Consider the following 14,609-nt stretch of genomic DNA (forward strand, 5'->3'; position numbering starts at 1 on the left):
GTCATTTAAGTCCTTATTTTATGTTTGTTTTTTAAGATTGTTAATTTTGTCCTCATCTTGACATCTATGTTATTTTTGATACAGTTTGAAAAGAGGCGTGGCTAGCCTTTATAGATCTCTGGAATGAGACTTAGGTTAATGTCCTGAGTGAGCTTTTGAAAGCGGGTTTTGTGGCAGTGCTCCCTTTATTATGCCCTCACAGGCTTGTAAATGAAAGAGGTTTTTACATTTTAAGGGCATTTCTAAACTATCATATACCACCTAGAAAATTAGGTTAAATTTAGGCCTCCTAAATCCGTTTGGTTTCAAAATTGTATATTGTTAAGTCAGAAGTAATGGTTAAATTCAAACAAATCCAGACTTCTATAAAGTAAAACGTGAGGCCACCCGTCTAGCCCCCTCAATTTCTTCTTTGCAAGGAAGTTTTTACATAGTTTTTCAGGTTTTCTCCTATATCTCTATAACATGCATATCCACACACAGTTTATTTTTAAATAAAAATAGGATCATACCACACATACTCTGTAACTCACTTTTTTGCTTACCTAGTGTTCGTTGTTGTTTGGTCACTCAGTCGTGTCCGACTCTTGAGAACCTAAGATTTCTGACCGCCTGGCTCGTTCTCTTCCTTCCATGCCCCCAGTCTCTAGTAGGCACTGAATGACTGAGGCAAGCACATTCCATAATCTCTTTTCAAGATAGACAGTGAAGTGGAGAAGGCATGGCGTGTGGGTCATCAGATGATGAACTGTGTCACTCTTTGCCCAGAACATTTGGATGATGTGTCCAGGTGTTCCGTGCTAGTATTTATAACCTACGTTATTCAGCCTGGAAGATTTTCCTACTTGCTGGAGTTGCCCATAAGCAGACACTGTGTGTTTTGGGTGGAGCTTTCTGAATGAGCATATATCAAGTAGTACCTTTAAAGTAATACTGTGTATATAACGGATGCTCAGCAGATGTGAAATTTTCTTTGCGCTCACTTTTTTTTTTCATTTTTTAAATTTGTGTTTTTAATTTTTTTATATATGATTTTTTAAAATTTATTTATTTTAATTGGAGGCTAATTACTTTACTGCTCTCACTTTAAATAGCACCAAATGTTAGAAATTAACATATACATAAGGTTAAAAGGGCTTCCCAGGTGGCACTAGTGGTAAAGAACCCACCTGCCAATGCAGGAGATATTGACTTGGGTTCTGTCCATAGGTCAGGAAGATCTTCTGGAGAAGGGCATGGCAACCCACTCCAGTATTCATGCCTGGAGAATCCCAGGGACAGAGGAGCCTGACAGGCTACGATAGGGTCGCAAAGGGTTGGACACAACTGCAATGACTTAGCACGCACACACAAGGTTAAAAATTGTATACACAGATATTATGGAACAGCTTATAATGAAAACCTTCCTGGCCTTTAGAAAAAATGTGGTTATTGTTTCCTGTTAACATTAGTAAAAGATGGTTGGTCCTAGAAAGTCTGTAACAGTATTATATTCTAGAGGAAATGTGTTGAAAACTTCCCTAATTTAGTTCTTGTCTCTAAATAGAAGTTTACCCATTTAAATATTGTAACTTTTTTATGGTCTTTATTTTGCTAGCATGGATAGCTTTATTTTAATATGTGAATGTAATTCTGGCCTTTTTAAAAAAGGGTAATACGACACATCAGAACTATTTTATTTACTGGCAGATTAACCCATAGAATATTCTTAGATCCAAGTCCAGTGACTTATGAGAGGAAAAAGGAAACAGAATAAAACCATGGAAGTGATTAGCAGTAGAGAATACCCCCTGGGATTGTTTAGATTAAAAAAATGAAACAGGGGAAACAGGACAACACTCTTCATATCAAGAATGGTCAAAATAATGCAAGAAGGAAAAAGTTTACAGTGAAGCAAAAGGCAGGCAGCACACACAAATGACATTTCCTAACAGTTGCTCCACAACTGTTAGAAGCAACAGTTTGATTATGTCCACAGTGGTTCTTTACCTGCAGAATTCAATATAAATGCAAACTCATTGCTAAATTCTCTAGAGCTGTGGTTAACAGTCTGAGGAGTACGTCCAAGGAATTACATAGAAACACACAAGAGGCTCAGATACTAGTGTCAGCCAATTGCAGTCTGAGACTGCCTTTTAAAGATTCTTCTTCTGAACCCCTCCACCCAGATGGGGTTGTTGACTTAAAAATTTGTGAGCTTCTTGAGGTCTCATTCAGATAGTGATTCTTCTCTATTTCACACAGATTACACTTAATAGGATCATCATGGGTAAGTCAGCTTTTCCTGCCCTGTCAGCCAGACCAGCATTCTACATCTACATGGGTCAGGAGAAGCAGAAAGCTCTGCTTTGGCCAAAACTGACCAGCGTTGGTGTCCGTTGCCCTTGCAAGGCCACAGAGTATCAAGTTGAAATTTGCAAAAATCATCTAAAATGATCAAAGTCCCATTTTTACTCTTCTAATGGAAAATCCCCTGTAGGTATGATTTATCACTACTTATAAAGTGTAAAAGTTACAGCTGTAACAGTTTCAAAGAATGGTTTCTATAAACAACCACCAAAAAAGGATATCAAAAGTGAAAAATAAATTGGATACAGCAAAAATTTTTGTTGATGTTTGCCCAAAAGTAAACTATGTACAGCACTGCCTTAAACCTGAAAGTAGTAGTTGTTTTCTTTTTTTAACTAGAGGATAAAGAAACTAGAATGTCAGACCTAAAAAGCAGTTCTCATGGGTCTCACTAGTTCCTAGGTATGTAGATGACCTCGTTGAATAGTTCTGTGACAAATCATTCTTAATTATCTTTTTCACCAACACAACTGGCCATATTTTATAGTGATCGGTATACATATTTGGGCTGATTCTCAGAATAATTACTTGTCAGTACAGGTTTTAATGTGTTACTAGAAACATGATTTGTTTTTTAAAAGTTGAGTCCACACAACTACTTTATTTTCCCACAAGAGGGCACTCTGATGCTGTTGAAAAGCTAACAGTCCTCACTGCCCCCACTCCCTTCACTGCCCCTCAGGTTAGTTGTGAAATACAGTTTAGAGAAGCCCATTCTGATTTGTTATATTTTGTTACAAGTATTTATTCATGTAAAGTTATCAGAAAATATTAGCTGACTCATATTCATTTTGTGACTTAATCCAGCCGTGTGTGTGTGTAGAACCCAGACACCTTTCAGGTGCCAGCCAGTGACAGAGTTTTCACCAAAAATAAAGTGAAAAAAATAAGGATGTCTGTGTGTGCCTGTGTAATCACTTACTTAGCAGACAGTTATTGAGCACGTACTCTGCACCAGACATTGTTTCAGGTACAGGGCATGTAGCTAAATTCTGCTGGCAGTAAAAAGGCACAGTGCCTGCCTTGGTGGGCCTTATGACAAAGTCATCTGTTGGCAGCCTTGCTTGACAAAATATAAACTTGGCAACCCCAAAAAAAAAGTATTTTACTGATCTGTGAAGTGCAAAGTCTGAAAACAGTTAAGGATATCGGTCCAAAAAAGTCAAACTGTCATTTCTGTCAGTGGGTGCAGAATAGACTAATTTTTTTAAAAAATATAAATTATTTAATTGGAGGCTAATTACTTTACAATATTGTATTGGTTTTACCATACATTGACTTGAATCCGCCCCAGGTGTACATGTGTTCCCCATCCTGAACCCCCTCCCACCTCCCTCCCCATCCCATCCCTCTGGGTCATCCCAGTGCACCAGCCCCGAGCATCCTGTCTCATGCATCGAACCTGGACTGGCGATTCGTTTCACATATGATAATATACATGTTTCAGTGCCATTCTCCCAAATCATCCCACCCTCGCCCTCTCCCAGAGTCCAAAAGACTGTTCTATACATCTGTGTCTAGACTAATATTTTTTTTCAGATCTGACCACATGGTTGGTCTGGTTCAGCACTGTCCAATGGTGATGGACATTCTGTGTCTCTGCTACCCAGTGTGGTAGCCTCTATCACACATGGCCACAGGTCACTTAAAGTGTGGCTGGGGTAACTGAGGGACTGCCCCTGGAATCTTACTTGAATTTAGTTAACGTGGACAGCTACAGATGACATAGGCTAGCGCACTGTGTCAGGTTGGACACACCGGAGCAATGAGCTGCTCTGCCCTTGATGTCTAACATGCTGCGTGTCTGTTGGCTCTCTTTGTCTCTTAACTGGCAGAGCCAGCCCGGCTTCTTTTCACTTTGATTGCCAGACTTGATTTCCCAGGAGAGCAAAGGCCTGCTTTCTGGGTCATTGTGGATGGGCCTCAGATTGCTACACGAGACAGCTTTCTCTGATCACAAAAGACAGCTACGTATACTTTGTGCCTTTCTGCGCACGAGGGTAAACCAGTTGCAATATTGAAAGACCAAAAGCTGTTTCTGATAGGAAATATTGAATCAGCGGAATTGAAAACACAGCTGGGTGGCTCTAAAGGGAGTGTAATTTCTCCTGTCGGTCAGCGCTCACTTAGCACTCATTGTGTGCAGAGCAGCTCCCATGCCAGGCTCTGGAGGGAGACTTTGAGGGGACGTTCAGTACATGTTCTTGAAGGACATTATTTGTCTCTGTTGACTCTTTGAGGGATTTAAGAGGTTCATAAAATAGTGAACAGCTCAGGTCTTCAGCAAGAAGTCTAGCAGTTTACAGGGTGGCCTTGGAAAGAGGCGAATTGTGTTCACAGACATCTACCTTATGTGTGGGTGGTTTTCATCAGTGTTGTCACAAATTTTGCCTGCTTCTTGAACTCAGTGGCAGGATAACTGACCAAGGGAGGAAAGGGTGACATCCAAACTCAAACTCCACACCCCCCCACCCAGCCTCTCTCACCCACCTCTGCTCTCTGCTCCTTGTCTCACCCTTTGCATCCAGGCACTCCAGCGTTTGGGGGTTCCTCCTCCCCTTCTCCACCCCCGGCCCTCCCTCTCCCAGCCTGTTCTCTTGACAGCCTCCTAACCAGCCTTGTCCCCAACCGTGCTCACCCTCAGTGTGCCCGAGCTCTGCTGCTAGAGGAATGTCTGCTCACAGATCTGAAGATCTCACTTACCCACAGAACAATGTCCCTTTGTGCAAAATGGATGCTTTCCTTGTTTTTAATTTACCTTCTCTGTGTGTGTGTTCTGAAAGCAGAATATTATTTTATTATTGCTTTCTGTTTGTTTTCAACTTGACCAGAGTCTCTCTGATGGGGAATTTGGGCCATGGGTGCTGGCGACTAATGCCCCAGCGGTCTGCGGTCTCTGCTGGCCCCTTGGAGCTGGACATACCTGCCACGTTCAGATCTGTGGGCTCTCTTCTTGTGTGATCTGGGGCAGCCTGACATCCTGTGTCTGAACCCATTTGTTTACCTGTAGAAGAGGGATAATTATAACAACACTCTTGGATTATTGTGAGAATTAAACCTCGTGGTGTGTACCAACTTCCTAGTAAGACACGTGGCACAGAGGAGGGGTTTAACTTGTTAGCTGCTGTTTTTATTGTTAGTAGTATTTTTTATGTTACCCGATGTTTGTTTCTGTCTTGTCTCTTCTACATCTCATGTGAGTTGAAATCAGTTTTTCTCTAGCTACATACAGTTTGAAGGCAAATTCCCCCATTAAAAACTCACCAGGATCACATGACTGGAAATTCTATTCCAAGGCATAATCCCCAGAGAATCGGAAACATATATCCTTACAAAAGCTGTACATGAAAGTTCATAGCAGCATTATTTATAATAGCCAAAAATTGGACACAACACATGTGCCCATCAACTTATGAAGGATGAGTGAATAAATTGTGGTACAGCCACACAATGGAATATTACTCAGCCATAAAAAGGAATGGAGTTCCAATCCACAACATGGATGAGTCTTGAAAACATGCCAAGTGAAGGAAGCCAGACATAAAAGGTCATATATTTGTATGACTCCATTTATATGAAACCTCAGGAATAGGCAAAGCCAAAGATCCAGAAAGACTGATGGTTGGTAGAGACCAGGAAGAGGGAGGGATTTGGGAGTGACTGCTGCTGCTGCTGCTAAGTTGCTTCAGTCGTGTCCGACTCTGTGCGACCCCATAGACAACAGCCCACCAGGCTCTCCCGTCCCTGGGATTCTCCAGGCAAGAACAATGGAGTGGGTTGCCATTTCCTTCTCCAATGCAGGAAAGTAAAAAGTGAAAGTGAAGTTGCTCAGTCGTGCCCAACTGGTAGCGACCCCATGGACTGCAGCCCACCAGGCTCCTCCATCCATGGGATTTCCAGGCAAGAGTACTGGAGTGGGTTGCCATTGCCTTCTCCGGGAGTGACTGCTAATTGTACCCAGTTCTTTTAGGAGTGATAAAAATAGTCTGAGATTAGATAATGGTGATAGTTGCATAGCTTTGTGAATATATCAAAACTCACTGAAGTGGTGGCTCAGATGGTAAAGGATCCGCCTGCAATGTGGGAGACCTGGGTTCAATCCCTGGGTTGGGAAGATCCCCTGGAGAAGGGAATGGCAACCCACTCCAGTATTCTGACCTGGAGAATTCCATGGGTAAAGGAGTCTGGCAGGCAGTCTATGAGGTCGCAAAGAGTCAGACATGACTGAGGGACTAAGCACAGCACGGCACACTGAACTGGACATTTTAAAAGGATAAATTTTATGATCTATATATTATTTCTAAATTTTAAAAGCTTGCCAGGTTTTAAAATTTTCAAATTACATACAAATTCTCTCAGTTCTTTTCTCATATATTTATATCAATGTAGCTAAAAAATTAATTTGAATTCCCCTTTATGAAAGATGTGGAGTTTACACGTCAAGGTTTTACTCCTTTCAGTACTCTTGCTATTCATTCTAAGGTTTTATGGCCTTTTCTGGCAGTGTCTTTATTTTCGTGTTTTCCTTTGTTCCACTCATCCTTGCAGTTGGACTTAGCTGCAGCAGGCTGCAGACCCCTCCCCCACTACCGGGTCGTCACACATGTTTCAGGGAACTCTGCTATTGCCAGTTGTCATGACAACAGTCGGCCCTCCTGCCCAGCCGCAGTGTCTGAGAAAGTAAGCTATGTGAGGATTAACTAGTCTGACGGGCGCTCTCTGCTGCTTTAGTCCATGTCACTGACACTCCTCTACACTCTCTATAGAGAATATCTCTAGTTCATTCATTCACCAGGGGATTCCCTGGTGGCTCAGACAGTAAAGAGTCTGCCTACAATACTGGAGGGCTGGGTTTGATCCCTGGGTTGGGGAGATACCCTGGAGAAGGAAATGGCAACCCACTCCTGTATTCTTGCCTGAAAAATCCCATGGACAGAGGAGCCTGGCAGGCTACAGTCCATGGGGTCACAAAGAGTCAGGACACAACTGAGTGACTTCCCATTCTTTCACTGGACAAGACGATCCTTCCCTGAAGGTGCACATTATGAGTTCCCTGAGGGCAGAATCCATTTCCTTCAGCAAATGTTGACTAGTTGTGAAAACCTGACTGTGACAAAGCAGTCTGGAGGAGGACCCTACCCACCTGGAGCTGACCTGTTGGTGGTGGAGAGGCAGCAAACACAAGTACAGCCTTTCACCTCTAACCTTGTGAGGCGATAAAGAGAGTGACCTGGGCTGAGAAGGGGTGAAGGGAGCTGCTTTAAATAGGGTGGTGACTTGCCCTGAAGACGCTGGGCCTGTATAGAACTAGGGGAAGACCATCCCTGGCTGGAGGAACAGCAGATGCAAAGGTCCCTGCAGGGAAGGCACTTTGAGGATTCGAATAGCAAGGTCAGCATAGCTTCTGACCAACAGCTTAAGCAGTGAGGAGGTGTCAACCGTTTTAAGCCAGGAGGGGTCTTATAGACCACGGCAGAGAACCTAGATTGAGTTCTCGTAACAAAGGGAACCCACCGTAGGGTCTAACTGACATGTTTCAAGAATCCCCAGCAGTGCTCTTACTTATGTGTTTGTCACTCTGTTTCTTACATCATGTTTGTCACATTTATGGCCAGTGCTGGGTTCATCCAGTACATGGATTTATTGAGAACTTCCTATGCCAGGAAGTATGTTGGACTTTGCACCCCAAAGCTGTCCACCCTGTCACTTTTTAAGAGTGCTTTGCAAACAGACTCAATGCTATTCTGCAAATGTCCATGGAGATCCAGGCAGAGTTTACTAATCTGTGACCTTCACTATGAATTTCTGCCCCGATATCTTCAAGCTCCTAGTCATCATGTATTTATAAGATTACTTGGCAGTTTAGATCCTATTGGATAACCAGCTAACTCCGCAGCTCTTTGACAACAGCCAGCATGTGACAACAGGGGTCGTGGGGGTGGAGGACACCGTGGTTTCCTTTTCATTTTCCCAATATGTCTGTTTGTCTCACTTCCATATTCATGATAGGGGCAAGGTGTCTTTTTGCTTCAATCCATTATGCCCTTTTGCTGGGAAACAAGAAGCTATGATCTCTATTCTTTAACTTAAATATAGAAATCTATCAGAGCGACTTCTCTGGTGGTCCAGTGGCTAAGACTCCACTTTCCCAATTCAGGGGGCCCGGGGTTCAATCCCTAGTCGAAGAACTAAGATCCTACATGCTGCAACTAAGAGCCAGCACAGCCAAGAAAATAAATATTTTTAAAAATAAATAAGTCTATCATATAAATGGTTGCTAATCTAACCTCTCTCTTGCCTCTGCCTCTTAAGTCATTTAAGGTACTCATCTGGCTCAGCTATTATCGCATTCCTAACTCTTTCAGGAAGTACTGCAACTTCAGAGAGGTGTGACCATTGGGAAAAAGGAATTGATTGCTTGAGAATTGATAGTGTTATTTCTGGAATGGGGCCGTCTAATTAGATACTTCAGTTGAAGGGAAGTGTGAGCTTTTCCCAAAGTGCTACAGATTTTAATTGGCTGTTTGCCCTTGCATTAGAATTCCTTTTCTAAAATAAATGATTTGGAAGGCTCTTATCTTCAAACTCAGACACACAGCTTCAGTTCCTCCTCCCTGGAAAAGTTAACGCTCCAGTTTAGTCTCCCCAAACTCATAAAATCCCACATTGAAATTGTGAGGCCCCAATAACATTTATCAAGACTTCTCCATTTTTCCTATTTTTTTTTCTCCTTCTTTGATAACTTTGCATATCTTTCATGGCTAATTTTGTTTGGTCACAATCTTTTAACATTCTGGTTCTCTTTCGATTGTTTTACCTTTTCCCTTATTCTCCCTTCATTTCAGAACCCCTTTTCAGTGAACCCACTTTGCTCCTGTAAGGAACAGTTTGCATGTTGAAAGGCTTGCCTGAAATTTCATGATGCTAAGCGGCCCTTTCAAATCCTCTCTGAAACTGAGGGGGATGATTGGTAAAATCATGCAGGGAGAGAGTAGAGTAGTTGGGGGGAGTCTCCAGAGAAACAGAACCAATAGGAAACTGTGTGAGGAGATTTATTATAATGAATTGGCTCACACAGTTGTGGAGGCTGGAAAGTTCCAGATCTCCAGAGCTGATGTCATAGTTTGAGTCCGAAGGCCAGACGCTGCAGTAGAATGAGGAAGAACGAATGTCCGAGCTTGAAGGCCATCAGGCGGAGAACTCTCTCTGACTTGTGGGAGGTCAGCCTTTTGGTTTATTCAGGTCTTCAACTGATTGGATGAGGCCCACTCACGTTAGGGAGGGCAGTCTGCTTTACGTGGGTCTACCCATTTAAATATTAATCTCATCCAAATACACCCACACAGAAACTCTCAGAATAACGTTTGATTATCGTCTGGGTCCCCAGTGATCCAGTCAAGATGATATATAAAATTGATCCCCTATAAGCAGCTCTTCCTTTCTCAGTAACCACACGATCCTGGGTTTGGGGTTATTTGTTGTTTGATGTATACAGAAGCTGAACCAAAATAAGGACTGGAATGGCAGTCCAGAGCTGGAACAGTATTTTTAAGTTTTGTCCCATTCTGGTTTCACAAGCTCCTTACGTACCTTTTACCAGGTTGTGAACATACTCTTTTACTGGTCTCTGTCTCCCATTCCTCACAGGAGTTGTTCCACATCTTCCCATTTTCCAGGGTTCCTTCCCAGCTCCTGCCCCTTTGAGCTCTGCTTAAGACCTGGCCTCTCCTTTCACAGATGGGTGAAACCGAGACTCAGGTTCATTGCTCTGCCTAAGGCCATATGGCCACTGAACAGTCAAGCTGGTTTAATTTGGAACTAGTGGGCTCCTTGGTCCCAAGAGCCTGCTGGGTGGGAGGCATCATGCTAAGTGTTAAACGTCCTTGCTTTTTCAACACCTCTGGACTTCTCCCTGCTTTTGTCCCTCCCATTTCTGGAAAGGTATGTCCTGTTTCAACCAGTATTTCCCTGCCCTGCTACCTGTAACACTCGGCTAGATCTTACTGTCAGTCACTTTGAGCTTCTAATTTTTTTTTTCTTTCTTGTTTATTTTTCACCTTTGTCTTATATAAGCATGATTCTGTCCTCTTTACAAAAAACTCTCCCTTAACCCTATGTCCTTCTAAAACTACTAGCAATCTCTCCTTTTTCTTTTACTCTCCATTTTATTATTTTTCCAGATAAGCCCTCAGTCTGCCCATCCATGGAAAACTATTCCTGGCAAAGCCATCAAGAACATCCTGTTTCATCGGATGTAGTGGCTGCGCTGCTTGAGTCCACAGCATTTGTCCCCATTGACCACATCTTCCAGAAACTTTCATTTCTTCCCTTTTCTTGCACTGTTTCCCTCATTTTCTGCCCAACCCTTCCCTCGATGGTTCTCTCAGTTGGTTGTGCATCAGAATCACCTGGAGGGCTTGTTAGGTCACAGGTTGTTGGCCCCAACCCAGAGCTTTTGACTCAGCAGGTCTAGGATGGGGTCTAAGGCTTGGCATCTAACGAATTCCAGGTGATGCTGATGGATTCCAGGTGCTCCAGAAAACACACTTTGATGGTGACTTTGCTGTTTTTTCAGAATGTTCTCTCTCTGTTAGCTCTTGTTAGTGTCGTTCATTTGAGATGGTTGGATGGCATCACCGATTCAATGGACATGAACTCTGGCAGACTCTGGGAGATGGTGAGGAATAAGGGAGCCTGGTGTGCTGTAATCCATGAGGCCGCAAAGAGCTGGACGCGACTTGGCCACTGAATAACAAAATACATCTCACAGGTTCTGGATCATCTATTTCTGAAATTCCGTCTCATTCCCACTTCTCTCCAGTCTGGCAGGTAGATGTCCTTTAAGATTGTCTCCAGTATTTCCTGGAAGAGGCACTTTTGGCATTTTGGATGTTGCAGTTCCCTGTTGAGTGGGGCTGTCCTCTTCCTTGAAGAATGCTTAGTGGCACCTAGCCACTGGAACAACCACAGCAAACATTTCGTAGCTGTGTGATCTTAGGCAACGTAACGAACCTCTCTGAGTCTCCATCTCTCTGATCTGTGAAAAGAAGTTAAGAACTTCTTCACAAGGTTATTGTGAAGATTAGCGGTGAGAAACACTGAGCTCTTTTCTCTGACACAGATGGGGCACTCAGCAATAGCTCTCTCTATGGGCCTGATAATCTCTCCCTCATGTCACTGCAGCTGCCCTCTTCCTGCTCACACAGCCTTAGTGCTCCAACCCTTGCTCATACTGCTACAAAAGGAGCTTCTAAGAGGCAGGGTTTAAAACGCAGAGATCACTTTCTGCTTGGGCATCTTCATGCGTCTCCATCACACATACAGTAAACCTCAAGTCCTTAGCCTATGAGTAGCCTACATATCACAGAATCTCTCCAAGTGAGGTTCAGGAGGCTTCTTCTGGGTTCTAAAGTACCTCATTCCTCTGTAACTTAATGAGGGAAATAGTCACCATTAATAATAAATGACCTGGCAGGAATTTCTTTAAGCCTAGATTTCCTATTGCAAATATCAGCAAGAGACACTTAAAATCATGAGGGTTTTAGATCTGTCAATAAAGGATCAGGAAGTCATATGGAAGGAGGAATTCAGAAGGTGAATTTTCTGAAGTTGTGTCTAGGGTAGCCACACAATTTGTTGTGTAACTATAGTTATATGTATCTATGAAACCTTATAAACTGTATTAATCACATAGAATATGAGCTTAAGAAGAGAAATGTCTGAGCTGAACACACATGACATACATTGAAACAAGGAGACTTAACTGCCCCTCCTCCTGCTGCTTTTCCTGATCCCAGGCGGCTCACTTTACTTGTCCTCTTTGGAAGCTGTATTAGTTGCGGCTCCATCTACTATAGTGCAAGACTTGTAACTGGGCCCTGGAAGAGCCTCAGTGTAAGGGGGAGAATGAGGGACGAACAAAATCTTGTTCCAGATGCCTGGAGCCAAATTAATTTAAATCTGTCGTCTCTTGTTTTCACAAAGAGAACACGCAAAAGAATCCATAATCCCACATATCTGTGTTGTTTCTGTAAAATGTCACATTACCACCTCAGTGGCCATCAACAGACAAATGGACAAAGGAGAATATTCCACTGTGTATATACATATACACACACACACAATGGAATATTATCCAACCATAAAGAGAATGAAATCTTGCCATTTGTGATAAAGTGGATGGACCTAGAGGGTATTATGCTAACTGAAGTAAATTAGAGAAAGACAAATGCTGTATGGTCTCACTAACATGTGGAATCTAAAAAACAAAACAGGAACTTCCCTGGCGGTCCAGTGGTTAAGAATCTGCCTTCCAATGCAGGGGACACGGGTTAGAGCAAGTAGGCCTAGATGCTGCAACTACTGAGCTTGTGCAGGCCAGAGCCTGCTCACCACAACTGCAGCGAAGCCCGAGAGCGGCAATGGAAACCCCATGAGCTGCAACCGAGATCCTGATGCTGCAACCAACACAGCCAAATAAATAAATACATATTTTTTGAAATAGTAAAAATAAAAGGGACTTCCCTTGGGGTACAGTGGACACGAATCCACCTGCCAGTGCAGAGAACACGGGTTTGACCCCTGATCTGGGAAGATTCCACGTGTCACAGGGCAACTAAGCCCCTGCACCACAACTACTGAGCCCACGTGCAGCAACTACTGAAGCCCAGGTGTCCTGGAGCCTGTGCTCCACAGCCAGAGAAGCCTCCGCAATGAGAAGTCCTTGCATGGCAACAAAGAACAGCCCCCGCTTACCACAACTAGAGAAAGCCCTGCACACAGCAACCAAAAATGAAAGAAATTTTTTAAAAACGGTAAAAAATAAAAAGAAAAACATTAACAAAATAGAAACAGAGTCGTAGATACAGAAAACAAGTGGTTGCCCTCAACAGCCCGGGAAATCTTTTTCTGGTCTGAGGGTATAAATATCTGACCCATACTCACGATTTTCCTATGCTCTGAATTTTCTCAGGGCCTAGGCTTTTAAAACTAAAAACAGACTCTTTTTTCTCCCTCCATCATGGTATTTTTTCCTTCCATCATGGTATTTTTTAATTTACAAAATAGTCTAGATGCCTAAGTGGGGCAAAATCCAAGAGGATGTCTATGTGTATGTTGCAATGGAGGGCAGGGGTGGGGTGGGGGAAGGCAGTGGTGTTGGTGGAGGGGATGAGGCAGATAGAAGAGAACAGTATCATTTACTCTTTTAAGCCTTGCATCTGTTTTAAAACTTCAGCCTTTCTAGAGATGCTTGTGATAAACTTTCATAATATTTCAGGAAGGACATGGGTAAAACAACATTTGAAATTTTTAAGCTTTGCTCCATTATGATCTGTCAAAGAGATAAAGCCACTTTCAAATCCAGTAAATACTCTTCATTTGCTTCAGCCATTTAAGAAATATTTTCAGAGCCTAGCTGTGGCAGGGTCTAGGCGCTAGGATATAGCAGTGTGCAAAGAAAGAAGAAATCCCTGCTCGTGAGGATTTTGCTTTCTAGATGGGGAAAACAGACAACCAAGAAATCAAGTGAAACAGAAAGTAAGAACATGATCAATACAATGGAGAGGAATAAAGCAGGAGATGTGGGGGAGAGGTTGCAGTTTCAAACGGAATGTCAGTGTTCCTTAGTATTTTTGTTTGTTGTTTGACAAACAAGAATGAGGGGGCAGGTTCTGGCGGTGGGGAGGAGGCCCCTCCTTGTTAGGGATGAGTGGGCACAGGAACATCTTTGAGATGCAGTGGTCGTTATTGACTGGCTTGGACTTCTTCTTGCCCTTGCCACCCTTGGAAACCTCCGCCCACCTCTGCTTCGTGTTCTCCAGCACCATGTTGCAGTGCCCGTCAGAGGCCTTCAGAGCATCCAGGAGCTTCTTCTTGTTGTGGCAGTTGATGGGCACTTTGGTGGTGTTCTTGACTGACTGTGTGAGCATGGAGAGTGGCCTCGAGTTAACCTTCTCCTCCTCCCGCTTCTGCAGCTTCCCTGGGATCATCTCACTCCTGGGTTTCTTGAGAAGGCCCATGGTGGTGGTGGTGGCTATGCTCTCGGGTCACTTCTGCCTCCTCTGCGTTTCCTTAGCCTCTTCACTGCCTATTTCAGACTTTGATTTCTAAAGGGAAGGAGGCTGGGTGGCTCCCAGGCTCCATCCTTTCCTCAGAGAAGAGCAGCGTGGGGACAATGAGGTGTCTGCCATGGGGGTCTGGCTAGTCCCTATGCACCAGAGTCCCCAGGGTGCAGAAAGGCAGTGAGAGGGGCTCAGCTC

At 43.4% G+C, this 14,609-nt stretch overlaps 1 pseudogene; it reads right to left on the reverse strand.

The window, feature by feature from the left end:
* Positions 1 to 13,973: 13,973 nt before the first annotated feature.
* On the reverse strand, positions 13,974 to 14,369 carry LOC129559991 (small nuclear ribonucleoprotein Sm D2 pseudogene; annotated as a pseudogene).
* Between the last annotated feature and the right edge of the window lie 240 nt (positions 14,370 to 14,609).

This window comes from Moschus berezovskii, chromosome 16, assembly GCF_049115385.1.
Source record: "Moschus berezovskii isolate FMDL1 chromosome 16, NW_MosBer_1.0, whole genome shotgun sequence".
Lineage (NCBI taxonomy): Eukaryota > Metazoa > Chordata > Mammalia > Artiodactyla > Moschidae > Moschus > Moschus berezovskii.